The sequence below is a fragment of the Hippopotamus amphibius genome, chromosome 14, assembly GCF_030028045.1.
Source record: "Hippopotamus amphibius kiboko isolate mHipAmp2 chromosome 14, mHipAmp2.hap2, whole genome shotgun sequence".
Lineage (NCBI taxonomy): Eukaryota > Metazoa > Chordata > Mammalia > Artiodactyla > Hippopotamidae > Hippopotamus > Hippopotamus amphibius.
In genome coordinates this window covers 73785066-73801021 of record NC_080199.1, presented here as the reverse complement: position 1 = coordinate 73801021, position 15956 = coordinate 73785066, and the positions used below count along the sequence as shown (strand labels likewise).

The following is a 15956-nucleotide window of genomic DNA, read 5'->3' as shown; positions in this document are numbered from 1 at the left end:
CTAAGAACCCAGATGCCCATAAACTAATGAATAGATAAATAAAATATGGCAACAAAGTGAAGCCCTGATACATGCTGCAAATGTGGATGGACCTTGAAAAGATTTTGCCAAATGAAAGAAGCAAACCACAGATTATATGACTCCATTTATATGACATGTTCAGAACAGGCCAATCTACAGAGACAGAAAGTAGGTTAGTGGCTGCCAGGGGCTATAGGGGGATTGGAGAGACTAGTGAGTAACTGCTAATGGGATACAAAGTGTCTTCTTACGGTGATGCAACCATTCTAAAATCGGCTGTTGTGATGGTAATACAGCTCTGTGAATAAACTAAAAACCATTAAATTGTACCTTCTAAATGGTATGGCATGTGAGTTATATCTCAATTAAACTGTTTACCAAAACAAGGCAAAACAAAACCAAAAAACCCAGAATGCCCAAGAATAGGAGAATGAATATATATATATACATACATATATACACACATATATATATACACACATTTTAGTGTTGTATTTACATGACAGAATATCACACAACAATGAAAAATGAATGAACCACAGTTACATGTGTCAGCACAGATGGATGTTGGTAACATTGGTGTAACATGGGTTGGTAATACTGATGAAAGAAGCAAGTCCCAGAAACCACCTAGAGCATGATACTCTTCTTACAAAGTTCAAAAACAAAGTCAAACTAAGCAATCTGTTGTTTACGTGAATATATGTGTGATAAAACAGCAACAATAGAAAACAAAACAAGGGAAAGGAAAAACACGGTAGATACACACGGGAGCTCTGAGTGGGGGAGGAAGAGGGGAGGGATAGGGAAGTACAGATGGTGATAGGGTATCATGAATTACAAATTTTGATTAATCCAATTCTGTGCCCCTGAAAACCAATTTCCCTTTCTTCTTCTTCCTCTCCTCCTTCTCCTCCTTTCTTCTTCTTCTTCTCTTCTTCCTTTTTCTCTTCTTCTTCTCCTTCTCCTCCTCCTCCTCCTTCCTCTTCCTCTTCACCTTCTCATTCTTCTTATCAACAGTAATAGCATTACAGAAAAGCTGGAACTGTGTTAATCACTATCTACATGGTTGGTAGTTTATGTATCTTCACTATGAGATAGGAATTATTGTTTCCTACTTTGCAGACAGGAAGCTGAGATTTAGAGAGCTCATGCAGCCAGCAAGTAGGGGAGCCTAGATCTGACTTCATGCCCATCAGACCCCAGAGCCCTTGCGGTTACTCTACCCTATACTGACCACTCATGCTGCTCTCCAATCCTGCCACAAGATAGCAGCCCAGACTGTGATGGGCTCCATCAGGGCCATGAGCAGGTACCACAGGTGGGATCTGAGTTGGCTGTGGGCATAGGGTGCTAAGGTATTCCCTGGAAGGGTATCGCTTAGAGTCAAAAGAATGGCTGCCATTCTGGGTAATGAAAATGATTATGAATCAGCTAATTCAGGGACATTATATTACAAGCTGCTGCTGGGACAGAACAACCTTCTAAGGAACAGGAAATTAGGTGCCATGACGCAATGCTTCTGTACCCAGTGGGCAGGTGTGGAACCAGTGCTGACCGCCACGGGCCACCACTCAAAGGCATTCCCAAGTGGCTCCTGTCTTATTTGGTTAGAACTTGCCTTATTCTATCCTGAATTAAGTGAAGAATTAAGTGGCAGCTGCTGAGCTGTCCTCTGCCTTGAAGCTTACCTGGGTCATCCTCTCCTCGCTGGTCTTCATCACCCGAGGAGGTGCTCAGCTGGTCTGCGTTTCTTACCCACAAGGGGGAGGCATCTTTGAAGAACCTTCAGGGAGCTTTCGAGTCCTCCTGCACCACAGTTTGGGGCTTTGTCAAACAAAACACTCAGACCAGATTAGAACGTCAATTAGGGGAGGGTAGCGGGGAGCTGGGTTAAGTAGACTTTCCAGGCATTTGTCTTCCATCAATTCTCTTTGGATAGTTCAGTGTTCATGCCAGTTTTCAACCCACACACCTCTTAGTCTACCTTAATTTCTTTTTTTTTCTTTATTTTTTTTTTAGCAGACAATAAACTGCATATATTTAGAGCGTACAATTTAGTATCCCAATCTCCCAATTCATTCCCCCCCCAACCCTCCCCACTTTCCCCACTTGGTGTCCATATGTTTGTTCTCTACATCTGGGTCTCTATTTCTGCCTTGCAAATGGGTTGATGTGTACCATTTTTCCATAGTCCGCATATATATGTGTTAATATACGATATTTGTTTTTCTCTCTCTGACTCACTTCACTCTGTATGACAGTCTCTAGGTTCATCCATGTCTCTACAAATGTCCCAGTTTCATTGCTTTTTACAGCTGAGTAATATTCCATTGTATATATGTACCACATCTTTTTTATCCATTCATCTGTTGATGGACATTTAGGTTGCTTCCATGTCCTGGCTATTGTAAATTGTGCTGCAATGAACACTGGAGTGCATGTGTCTTTTTGAATGATGGTGTTCTCTGGGTATATGCCTAGCAGTGAGATTGCTGGGTCATATGGTAACTCTATTTTTAGTTTTGCAAGGAACCTCCATACTGTTCTCCATAGTGGCTGTATCAATTTACATTCCCACCAACAGGGCAAGAGCTTTCCCTTTTCTCCACACCCTCTCCAGCATTTACTGCTTCTAGATTTTCTGATGATGCCCATTCGAACTGGTGTGTGGTGATACCTCACTGTGGTTTTGATTTGCATTTCTCTAATAATTAGTGATGTTGAGCAGCTTCTCATGAGCCTCTTGGCCATCCGTTTGTCTTCTTTAGAGAGATGCCTATTTAGGTCTTCCGCCCATTTTTTGATTGGGTTGTTTGTTTTTTTTTGATATAGAGCTGGATGAACTGTTCATATATTTTGGCGGTTAATCCTTTGTTGATTCGTTTGCAGATATTTTCTCCCATTCTGAGGGTTGTCTTTTCATCTTGCTTATAGTTTCCTTTGCTGTGCAGAAGCTTTGAAGTTTCATTAGGTCCCACTTATTTATTTTTGTTTTTATTTCCATTACTCTAGGGGGTGGATCAAAAAAATCTTGCTGTTATTTACATCGAAGAATGTTCTTCCTATGTTTGCCTCTAGGAGTTTTATACTGTGTGGCCTTATATTAGGTCTTTAATCCATTTTGAGTTTATTTTTGTGTATGGTGTTAAGGAATGTTCTAATCTCATTCTTTTACCTGTAGCTGTCCAGTTTTCCCAGCACCACTTATTGAAGAGGCTGCTTTTTCTCCATTGTATATCCTTGCCTCCTTTGTCACAGTTTAGTTGATCATAGTTTATCTCTGGGCTTTCTATTCTGTTCCATTGATCTATATTTCTGTTTTTGTGCCAGTACCATACTGTCTTGATTACTGTAGCCTTGTAGTATAGCCTGAAGTCAGGAAGCCTGAATCCACCAACTCCATCTTTCCTTCTCAAGATTGCTTTGGCTATTCGGGGTCTTTAGCATTTCCATACAAATCGTAAAATTGCTTGTTCTAGTTCTGTGAAAAATGCCATTGGTAATTTGATAGGGATTGCATTGAATCTGTAAATTGCTTTGGGTAGTATAGTCACTTTCACAATGTTGATTCTTCCAATCCAAGAACATGGTATATCTCTCTATCTGTTTGTGTCATCTTTGATTTCTTTCATTAGTGTCTTACAGTTTTCTGAGTATAGGTCTTTTACCTCCTTGGTTAGGTTTATTCCTAGGTATTTTATTCTTTTTGTTGCAATGGTGAATGGGATTGTTTCCTTAATTTCTCTTTCTGATCTTTCATTGTTAGTGTATAGAAATGCAAGAGATTTCTGTGTGTTAATTTTGTATCCTGCAACTTTACCAGATTCATTGATTAGCTCAAGTAGTTTTCTGGTGGCATCTTTAGGATTTTTTATGTATAGTATCATGTCATCTGCGAACAGGGACAGTTTTACTTCTCCTTTTCCAATTTGGATTCCTTTTATTTCTTTTTCTTCTCTGATTGCTGTGGCAAGGACTTCCAAAACTATGTTGAATGGTAGTGGGGAGAGTGGACATCCTTGTCTTGTTCCTGATGTTAGAGGGAATGCTTTCGGTTTTTCACCATTGAGAATGATGTTGGCTGTGGGTTTGTCATATATGGCCTTTATTATGTTGAGGTAGTTTCCCTCTATGCCCACCTCCTGGAGAGTTTTTTTATCATAAATGAGTGTTCAATTTTGTCAAGAGCTTTTTCTGCATCTCTTGAGATGATCATGTGGTTTTTATCCTTCAGTTTATAAATATGGTGTATCACATTGATTGATTTGTGCATACTGAAGAATCCTTGCATTCCAGGGATAAACCCCACTTGATCATGGTGGATGATCCTTTTCATGTGTTGCTGGATTCTGTTGGCTAGTATTTTGTTGAGGATTTCTGCATCTCAATTCATCAGTGATATTGGTCTGTAATTTTCTTTTTTTGTAGTATCTTTGTCTGGTTTTGGTATCAGGGTGATGGTGGCCTCATAAAATGAGTTTGGGAGTGTTCCCTGCTCTGCAATTTTTTGGAAGAGCTTGAGAAGGATGAGTGTTAGCTCTTCTCTAAATGTTTGATAAAATTCACCTGTGAATCCATCTGGTCCTGCACTTTTGTTTGTTGGGAGATTTTTAATCACAGTTTCAATTTCATTACTTGTGATTGGTCTGTTCATATTTTCTATTTCTTCCTGATTCAGTCTTGGAAGCTTATACCTTTCTAAGAATCTGTCCATTTCATCCAGGTTGTCTATTTTATTGGCATATAGTTGCTTGTGGTAGTTTCTTATGGTGCTTTTTATTTCTGTGGTGTTCATTGTAACTTCTCCTGTTTCATTTCTAATTTTATTGATTTCACTCCTCTCCCTCTTCTTCTTGACGAGTGTTACTAGAAGTCTATCAATTTTATATATCTTCTCAAAGAACCAGCTTTTAGTTTTATTGATTTTTGCTATTGTTTTCTTTGTTTCTATTTCATTTATTTCTGCTCTGATCTTTAAGATTTCTCTCCATCTACTAACTTTGGGTTTTGTTTGCTCTTCTTTCCCTAGTTTCTTTAGGTGTAAGGTTAGATTGTTTATTTGGGATTTTTCTTGTTTCTTGAGGTAGGATTGTATTGCTATAAACTTCCCTCTTAGAACTGCCTTCGTTGCATCCCATAGGTTATGGATCATTGTGTTTGCATTGTCACTTGTCTCTAGGTATTTTTTGATTTCCTCTTTGATTTCTTCAGTGATCTCTTGGTTATTTAGTAGCATATTGTTTAGCCTCCATGTGTTTGTGTTTTTTTACAGTTTTTTTCCTGTAATTGATTTCTAATCTCATAGCATTGTGGTTGGAAAAGATGCTTGATACAATTTCAATTTTCTTGAATTTACCAACGCTTGATTTATGACCCAAAATGTGATCTATCCTGGAGAATGTTCCATGTGCACTTGAGAAGAATGTGTAATCTGCTGTTTTTGGATGTAATATCCTATAGATATCTATTAAATCAAGCTGCTTTATTGTGTCATTTAAAGCCTGTGTTTCCTTATTAATTTTCTATGTGGATGATCTGTCCATTTGTGTAAGTGGGGTGTTAAAGTCCCCCACTATGATTGTGTTACTGTTGATTTCCTCTTTCATAGTTGTTAGCATTTGCCTTATGTATTGAGGTGCTCCTATATTGGGTGCATATATATTTATAATTGTTATCTCTTCTTGGAATGATCCCTTGATCACTATGTGGTGTCCTTTCTTGTCTCTTGTAACATTTTTTATTTTAAAGTCTATTTTATCTGATATGAGTATTGCTACTCCAGCTTTCTTTTGATTTCCATTTGCTTGGAATATCTTTTTCCATCCCCTCACCTCCAGTCTGTATGTGTCCCTAGGTCTGAAGTGGGTCTTCTGTAGACAGTATATATATGGGTCTTGTTTTTGTATCCATTCAGCCAGTCTGTGTCTTTTGGTTGGTGCATTTAGTCCATTTACATTCAAGGTAATTATCAATATGTATGTTCCTATTACCATTTTCTTAATTTTTTTTTGTAGGTCCTTTTCTTCTCTTATGTTTCCCGCTTAGAGAAGTTCTTTATTTCTGTTTTGGAAGGAGTGCAGGAGGAATTTTTGTACAACACTTCAAAATAGGCATTAATAGGCCCTGAGGGCACAGTCCCTGGGGTGGCCACTTAGCAGTTTCATGCTGTGTCCTGAAAGCAGTCCACACTCTCTGAGAGCAGAGGAGGCTCTGTGGACGGAGATGCTGGGTCCTCAAAGACACTGGGACACCAAGGTCACCGTCTCAGAAGGGAGGAAGCTGACTCTGAGTCCGAGCTGTTTGTCACTGAGTGTATGGACCAATCTATTTCCAGTATGAAATAGTCCTTATGAGCGAAATAAAGGACCCGGTCCTTATCCTCCAGAAACCTGTATTGCGGCTGGTGAAATGACATTCCAAGACAAGGTTTGCATCCACGTCACCACTCAGGAATGTTCAAGGACCCCGCCAATCACCCTGAAAGCATAGACTCTGGCTTCAGAGTTCAGGAAACGTTCTCATGAAGCACAAGGCGGTGTTTTCTTCCTTGACACCATCCTGCACTGTTAGATTTTTACTATTGTTTCTGTCTTTGGCATCTGGGTTTCAGAAGACTCAGTTCAGGTGGAGCTTGGTGTAGGTCTTCATGGTTTAGAAAAGATTCATTCAATTGGATGTGCAGTTATTAGCATGGTGGATGACCCCTGGGAAGCAGCAGCAATGCCAGTGTTCTTGTTAATTGGGCTGTTATGAGCAGATGCAGGCACTGGACGAAGGCCTGGGAGCTCCTCCCGCTGGTCTGGAATCTGGAGCATGAACAGACTTTGAGTGCTCTGACGGCCAAGTCCAGCCCGCCAGAGCCAGATCGGGGCTGGACTGGCTCACGTACGTGAAAGCTTTGAAATGAAGAGGATTTGATCTCGGGGAGACAGATGCTGCTTGCCTGGCCTAATTAGCCATTTTGGAAGAGAATGTAGCATCTTCGGTCCTAGAAGAGTTTCCAGGTTGAGGCAACTCTCCCCACTGCCCCCAGGCGCTGGCTGCCCAGAACCCACAGAGGCACTGGCGCGGGCCCAGCAGTCTACCTGGCTGAATTCAAGGAGACTGATGTGCTCTTAAGCCATAAATTGGTGTCACAGGCACAGGTCTCCATGGCAACCTTTCACATTAAAAGAAGGATATTTGTAAATATGCATTTTGCAAGCCTTCGTTTTTGATTCAGAATATCAGCCTTTTGAGAACAATTTGCTTCTCCAGCTGTGTCCTACTGCGGGGAGAGTGAGGGCAGGGGGCTTTATCGCCTGCCCCTCTCTGTTTCCTGACAGTCCTTTCCTTCGCCACTGGAACCAAGTGGCAAATGCACACTGTGCTTCCTTTCTGGGCCCAGTGCCCTGTGAGGAGCTGGGGCACAGAAGGAGGGAGGGTGCACACCGCCCAGGGGTCCCTCGGTACACTGCACCTCCACCACCTGGTCCCAGACCCTCAGGACCTGAACTGTGGCTGTCTGAGCCGTGAGCCTTGGAGCAAACTGTCTTGGCTGTTTCCCTACAGGAGCTTCACCAGGATGTGTAGGAGACTCACCTGCAGCGCTTTAAAATTTACAGACAGCGGCAACCAGCAGAGTAGAGGCCATGCCTGGGGGTTGCTGAGGCTCACTCCTTTCCCTACTGCTCACTTGGGTGCAAAGCACCACTAGCCCAGAGGACGGGGCTGGGCAGGGACATGGGCACCTGCATAGCGAGACCGCGCCCAGCCTGCGCCGCCCCCAGCTGGCCCTGGCCTAGCCCGATCCCTTCCGTTCTCAGTCTCCTGTCTCTCTGACCCACCACCAGGCCTCTAAAGCTGAGGTTTCTCTCCACCTTTTTTAAAGTGGAGGTTAAAGTGTAGGTTTTCCTCTACTTTTTTAAAGTGGAGATTTCTCCTCTACCTTTCTTAAAGTGGAGGTTTTCCTCTACTTTTTTATTCATTTATTTATTGGCTGTATTGGGTCTTCGTTGCTGCACACGGGCTTTCTCTAGTTGTGGTGAGCAGGGGCTACTCTTCATTGCGGTGTGCGGGCTCCTCATTGCTGTGGCTTCTCTTGTTGTGGAGCATAGGCTCTAGGTGCATGGGCTTCAATAGCTGCCACACATGGGCTCTAGAGCACAGGCTCAGTAGTTGTGGCGCACGGGCTTAGTTGCTCTGAGGCTTGTGGGATCTTCCTGGAGCAGGGCTCGAACCCATGTTCCCTGCATTGGCAGGTGAATTCTTAACCACTGCGCCACCAGGGAAGCCCTTCCTCTACTTTTTTAAAGTGGAGATTAAAGTGTATGTTTTCCTGTAGTTTTTTAAAGTGGAGGTTAAAGTGGAGGTTTTCCTCTACTTTGTTAAAGTGGAGGTTAAAAAAAAATGTAAGTTTTCTTCTACTTTTTTAAAGTGGAAGTGAAAGTGGAGGTTTTCCTCTACTTTATTAAAGTGGAGGTTAAAGTGGAGGTTTTACTATACTTTTTTAAAGTGGAGGTTAAAGTGGAGGTTTTCCTGTACTTTATTAAAGTGGAGGTTAAAAATGTAGCTTTTCTTCTACTTTTTTAAAGTGGAGGTTAAAAATGTAGGTTTTCATCTACTTTTTTAAAGTGGATGTGAAAGTGGAGGTTTTCCTCTACCTTTTTAAAGTGGAGGTTAAAGTGGTGGTGTCACTTCCACTTTACAGATCTTTGGTCTCTTTCCTCCCAAACAGCCTGTCTTAAAACCAGGACTCCTGGACCAGCACCTGGCCCCCTTTCCCTCCCCTCCGACTCCACTACCTTTCAACCCACTTCTTCCTCAGGTTCTCCCTGTATTGGAGACTGCTCACTTCCCTTCCAAATTAATCCCTGACCCCCTTTCTCCCCCGAAACATTGACAACACTGACACCTCCCTCAACCGGGTGCCAGACTTCCTTTTGGACTAATCCCCATAGCCCTATCATGGAGGCTGTGTACCTGGTAGTGAATGGTGTGGGCCTGTTGCTGGATGTGCTGACCTTGGTGTTGGACCTCAGCTTCCTGGTGGTGTCCTCCCTCCTGGCTTCCCTGGCCTGGATCCTGACCTTCATCTACAACCTGCCACACATGGTACTGACTAGTCTTCTGCACTTGGGCTGCGGAGACTTGCTTTCACTGCTGGCCTTGATGGAAGCTGTGGTCCGCCTCACCTTTGGGGGCTTTCAGGCCTTGTGTATCATACTATATAGCTGCTGTTCTGGCCTGGAGAGTTTAAAGCTCCTGGGGCACCTGGTCTCCCACAGGGTGCTTAGGAGCCGGGATTTCCTGCACCGGGGCATCCTCAATATGGTCTCCAGTGGCCATGCCATGCTGCGCCAGGTCTGTGGCATCTGTGCCCTCACCATGATGGCCTATGTGATCAATAGTTTGGTCAACATCTGCCTCATTGGTACTCAGAACCTCTTGTCCCCGGTGCTGGCCCTTTGGGATGCAGTGATGGGACCTCTGTGGAGGATGAAGGATGTAGTTGCTGCTTTCCTAGCCCACATGTACAGCAGTGCTGTGGCCATGTCCATCCTCCTCTGGACCCCCTGCCAACTAGTACTGGAGCTCTTGGCCTCCGCTGCCCGCTTCCTGGCCAGCTTTGTGCTTGTCAATCTCACCAGCCTGATGCTGCTGGCTTGCATACTGGCAGGGACGGTGACTCTGTTGCACCCGGACCTCATCCTGAGGCTGGCCACCCGGGTACCCCGTCGGATCCATGCCCGGCCATCCTACCAGTGGCTCAGAGAGGACGTTGTGCGGCTCTCTCTCCTAGCCCTGGACTTGGAGGCCTGGCGCCGAGTCTGGGAGCCGTAGCCTGCAGCTGGCAAGCTGGCCAAGCAGGGGAGGGGCACCTGGGGCCCCCCAGAGTGGCCCCAGGAGGGTGCCCTCAGCCAGGACCTGGAGATAGGACACTCTTCCTGAAGCTGGACCCAGATCCGAGGCAGAAGAAGAGGAGGTCAAGATGGCCAGAGCGACAGCTTCGTGGGGCCGGGAGAGGCTCAATGCGGAGGAGCCTATAGCTGGGCAAGACCCGTGGATGTTGCTGAGGGAGCACAGGAGCGGAAGAAGTGTGTCACCTGCCAGGACCAGAGTCAGACGGTGCTGCTTCTGCCTTGTCGGCACTTGTGCCTGTGCCGGGCCTGATCCTGATGCGTCGGCCCATCTACCACCGCAGCTGCTCACTGTGCCGCCAGGGCAGCCTCCAGACCTCAGCGTCTACCTCGGGAGACTCCCTGCCTGCCTGCCCACCCCTCCACACTCCACGCCGCCACCTGCGCCAGGACAGCATTCACACCTGATCTGTGGGTCCCGGCCTGAAGCCCCTCCTGCCCCCTCAGCCATCCTACCGAGCCTCTACGTCCGGAACACTGAGATGGGAAACTCTGAAATCTGTGACGTGGGTGGGGGCAGGGTAACAGCTTTTCCTCACCCGGCGGGTCCCTGTGATGCCAAGGGTGGTGACTGTGCCACTCTGCAAGGCCCTGAGACTGTTCGCTGTGGTAACCCCTCCAGCTTGCCAGGGCCCACCCAGATGCCAGCATCTGGGTCTCCCCCTCTCTGCTTCTGGTTTTTCTTGTTGGGGATTTGTAGGTTCTCTCCCTGCTCCCTCCCCACTTCCTCCCCAGCTTCTGCAGCCACACACATCAGTGTCATTTGGGTGTTTTGGCAACTCAGAGGGCCTTGGAATGATCTTGAACATTTGCTTTCAGCTGGAGCCCTTGTGCTCTGGCAGGCTTTGGGGGTTGTATCTCTAAGGTGCCCTTAGAGCTACTTCTACCAGTCATGATCGTAAGAGGCTCCCTCCTAACCTGACCCAATGGCTGGGATCAAGAATTAACCCCCCAGATGGGACTTCCCTGGTGGTGCCGTGGTTAAGAATCCGCCTGTCAACGCAGGGGACAGGGATTCGATCCCTGGTCCGGGAAGATCCCACATGCCGCAGAGCAACTAAGCCCGTGCGCCACAACGACTGAGCCTGAGCTCGCGAGCCTGTGAACTATAACTATTGAGCCCCATGTGCCACAACTGCTGAAGCCTGTTTTCCTAGAGCCCGTGCTCCACAACAAGAGAAGCCACCACGATAAAAAGCCCACACACCACAACAAAGAGTCACCCCCACTCGCCGCAACTAGAGAAAGCCCGTGTGCAGCAATAAAGACCCAACACAGCCAATAAATAAGTAAATAAATAAATAAATATTTGTTTTTAAAAAAAGAATTAATGTCTGGGTGTGTGTGTGTGTGTGTGTGTGTGTGTTTGCACCTGGCTTTGGGGCCATGTACCCTCTGACACCCCAGCACCACTGCGAGGCTTAGGAGGGACAGCCGGATTTCTACTCCTGTCCCTTTTACTCCCCACATCCCAGGGGAAAATGGCATTCCCCTTCCGTTTGTCTCTCCCTGGCACTGGGGTGGGCAGACTGCGCACATTTCACTAGAGTCCAGATACAGGAGGGGCTAGGGCCGAGGGGCAGGCAGCTCCCTGAGGGGTCTGTCTGGCCCAGGATCCAATGAATAAAGTTCTGTTACAGCTCCAAAAAAAAAAAATTTACAGACGGCTGCTCTGGCACTCCCGCTTCTTGCTATTTACCCAAAGGAGTTAAACACTTATGTCCACACAAATACCTGCACGTGTACATTTATAGCATCTTTATTAATACCTGCCGAAACTTGGAAGCAACCAGACGTCCTTCAGCAGGTGAATGGATAAATAAACGGTGATACATTCAGACCATGGGATATTACTCAGTAATGAAAAGAAATGAGCTATGAAACCACAGAAAGACATGGAGGAAACTTAAATGCATGTTGTTAAGTGAAAGAAGCCAGTGTGAAAAGGCTACATGCTCTATGATTCCAACTGTGTGATATTCAGGAAGAGGTAAAACTACAGAGACCGTAAAAAGATCAGGGGTTGCCAGGGCCTGTTGGGGGCTGGGGATGGAGATGGGAAGGGATGAGTAGGTGTGGCACAGAGGGTTTTTAGGGCAGTGACAGTACTTTGTATGATAACATAATGGTAGATACGTGTCATTATTACACATTTATCCAAAGCAACAGAGTATACACACCAAGTGGGAACCCAACTGTAAATTGTGGTCTGTGGTCCATTATGAAGTGCCCCTCTGGTGGCAGATGTTGACAGTGAGGGAGGCTGTGCACGTGTGGGGACAGGGGTATATGGGACATCTCTGTACTTTTCCTTTCAATTTTGCCGTGAATCTAAAACTGCCCTAAAAAAATAATCTTAAACAAAATAAAGGACCACAGAGTATATGCTCAATAAATAAGCAAAGGAAGCACAGAAGGATGCAGTGAGAGACAAAACAGGCATTTCCTCTTGACCTCACTCAGTGATTAATTCTTGATGCTTATGGCCCATTGGTTCTTTGAGTCTCTATCTAATTAATTTGGTCAAAGTCACTTAACGTCACTCTGTCATTAACAATAAGTAAAGGACCTAAAAGCAAGCGAACACACGCACACAAAACGAAAACTACAGCTGCCCTTGTCCCATTCCCAGGACTTGCTAGACCTGAGGTGGGTCCTGGGCAACTATCTGTATGTTTAAAAGTTCTTGGGGTGACTGTGACATTCACCCCTACTCGAAAACAATCAACTAGGTGTTTCTTAGGAGACAGGCTTAGCCCCTTCAACAAAGACCTAAAGTCACAGAAGCTCAAAGAGATGGAATTTCTTCGTTCTCTCATTTAACAGTCCAAAGAAAGGCAGGCAAGCAACCCAAGACAGGTGGGTGACAACTCCCAGACGGTCCTGGGATGCAGGCTCATCTATGTGGCTGCTTCATCACCTAGAGAGAGGCTCTTGCCCATGTGGCTGAAGCAGGGGCCCCTCTTGGTACCTGCCTTTGGGGCTGGGAAGGGGAGACAGGTGGCTGGGACCTGAAAGAGTCACAGGTCACACACACAGAAACAAATCATGGCCACTCCTTCCCAAAAGTGAAGCGAGGAAGTGCAGTCCTTGGCTGGGGTCCGTGAGCCGGTGCTGCCGGAGGTCAGGAAGGGGAGAATGGACACGGGGACACACCCGCATGTGCTGTCAGAGGGCAGCGCAGACTTTGCTGCACACTCAAACCACGTGGAGAACTTTGGACAAGTGTTGAGGCCCAGGCCATACCCCCGGCCAGCTACATCACAGTCTCTGGGAGTGAACCCAGGTGTCACTACTTGTAAAATCATTTCCGCAAATAACATTTTTGAGACCTGGAGCTAACAGAGAAACATCATTCCCAGGAGAGTGGAAGGAAGTTTCTGGAAAGCTGCACAGATGCCTAGGTTCTGGAGGGTCTAGCTGTCCTGAGCAGTCTGCAGACGCAGGAATGCTGGGCTTCCCACGGCTCAGCCAGCCGGGACACGGCTCCACCTCTGGCCACGCGTCTCAGACTGGGTCTCGGTGAGTGGCAAGGACTCCGCAGGCCTCAGCATTGAACCTCACTCGGACGAGTCACCTGCTGGGGGCCTACGGTGATCAGCAAACTTGGCACACATTGTAGAAGGGGTCATACTGCTCGTAACCCCAGAGACAAGAAACGCTCTGGGAGAAGGCTGCCTGGAGCTATTGCGGAGGGATGTGTGAGAAAGCCTGACCTGGAGCCCAGCCCGCACCACAGGCTTCACCTCCCGGGGCCTATTTCCTCAGCAACAAAACATGGATGATGATAATTCTAAGCCGACATTTATACGGCACTTACTGAATGCCAATTACTTTTCTAGGTGCTTAATGTACATTAGCCAATTTAATCTTCTCAGCAATCGTCTACTGTAGACACTATTGTTACATCCCTATTTTATGGATGAAGAAACTGACTCACAGAGAGGTTACATTCAAGGTCACACAGCAGATAAGTGACCAAGGCAGGATGTAAAGCCTGGAGACCCCGGCTTCAATGTCCACACTCCCAGGTCCACGGATCCACTGTCTGGTGCAGCTTAGTTCACGGCCTCATCCTGGGGATTAAATGGGGCGATGACTGCCCAGTAAAGCCCGGGTGAGGCCCCTAGAAGATGTCCATTATAGGGGCTATTATTTGTAAAGTCAAGAGTTGATCCTTAGCTGTCACAAGGAGCATGTCTACGGTCCCAGGATCTAGCAGGGTGTCTAGGACCTGGTGGGCACTCAGTAAAAGTGAATACAGTATAGAGTTATTTTCAGAATCCCTCTTTCCCTCTGTCTCTGACGCTTTCTGTCTTTCTCTGTCTCTCCCTCTGTCCTCTGACATCCTTGGTGTCTGGAGCCAAAGATGTTTCCTTGGTGTTTCTGGTCTGGGGAGGCCGTGTCAGGGGACAGGGGATGCTCTGATGACTGGAGCCTGTGCTCCGGGGCAAAGCTCCTCTCTGTTTGGCCAGGCCAACCGTTTCCGGGCACTGCCTTTGGATACACTCATTTCTTTGTTGCTTCTGTCTGAAACTTCACAAAATTACTCCCTTCGATTTACCCAAAATACTATTTCTTGTCCTGAAATAGCATCTGAGCAGTCTCACCAGCATTTTTTCCCCCTGGGCTGTAAATTCCCCAAAAGCCACAGCGTCATGAGAGTGACGGCGTTCTCAGATCTCCCCGTGTGCTGAGATGCCCCTGGAGCCGGAGGCGGGGAACGATTCTCAGGTCACACTGAGGTGACTCACCATCAAAGCCTAGCTCAGGTCGGGGGAGAGGCCCAGCCTGGGGGAGGCCCTGTCCTCACAGCTCTGGGGCCTTCCTCCTCCATGTTCTCACCTCCCACCCCATCCAAGATATTCGAGTGCTCTGTGGACCCTTTCCCGGCCTCAGAGTAAAGCATGGCTCCTCATCAGAAGAGGTGGCCAGAGAAAAGGAAGCAGATGAAATCAGTTTTCAGTTAAGATGCTCGGGCAGGGTGAACCCCATCTCAGGGCTTCGATCTGGGGTTTCCAAGGTCTTTTCTCCGAGCTCGCAGTGAGTGGCCTGGAGTGAGGCTGTCACCCACACCGAAGCACCAGGAATCAAGCCGCCACCTCCTGCAGCTATTTTTACTGTTGGAGCTTTTCTTTTCCTCGGGGTGAGTCAGAGCCCTGCGAATGCAGCCATGCGCCCTGCGCTGCCTCGGCGCTCAGAGGGCAAAGCCAGGGGAACCGGGGCGGGCCCAGCATCCAGGGACAAGCTGTGACCCGAGGCCTCCCGGTCCCGCGGACTCGGAAGAAGCCCCCGGGTGTGTATGCAGGGCTGCCTCCTACGCTTTATTTCACTGTCAGCCCTCCCAAAGCCACCACTCTGTTGGTTCAGAAGAGCAAGGTCAGATAGAACACAGGTGAGAAAACTGGGGGTCAGGGGGCTCATGTCCAAACCAAAGTCGAATCCGAGCCTTCCGACCCACGGTCGGGGCCCAGTATGGTCCCCTGTGGAAGGATCCAACATCGTCTCATCACCCCCCCACCCCTCGGATGTGGTCAAGGCTGACTCTGGGCCCAGCAAAGGCTCTGGGAGAGTTTTGATGTTTTGAGAACCAAGTTGAGTTGAAATTCACAGAATTGAAGTTCTCCATAGGCCTTCTGTTATCGCCCCAAAATGGACTGTTGCTGTGTCTCAATAGACACACAATGCATCCTTGGCTTTGACAGGAAAAGAGTTGCTTAAACTAGAACATAAAAGCATACGAAACGATTTTCTGTTCGAGGGACAGAGAGGTGCCTATGTCGGGACAGATTCTCATGTGTACCTGGTGATTTGGTGAGCTCCTCTCCAAGGCGGGGAGAAACTTGGGCTGTTCCAGAAAGCGCCGGGCTACTGTGCAGGCCCCAGAGAAATCCGAGTTACATTGAGATATAGTTAATATCCCAACGCCCAGTGCCCCTCTTTCCTCCTGCTTCACTCAGAAGGTTTCAGATCCATCCCTGCTTGTGGAAGCATGTTTTTAGTTCTTTCTCTGTCTCACCCACACCTCCAAAA

General features: G+C 46.9%; 1 pseudogene; it reads left to right on the top strand.

Annotated features, from left to right (window-relative positions):
* Positions 1–8970: 8970 nt before the first annotated feature.
* LOC130835610 (E3 ubiquitin-protein ligase RNF26-like) lies at positions 8971–10331 on the top strand (annotated as a pseudogene).
* Positions 10332–15956: the final 5625 nt, after the last annotated feature.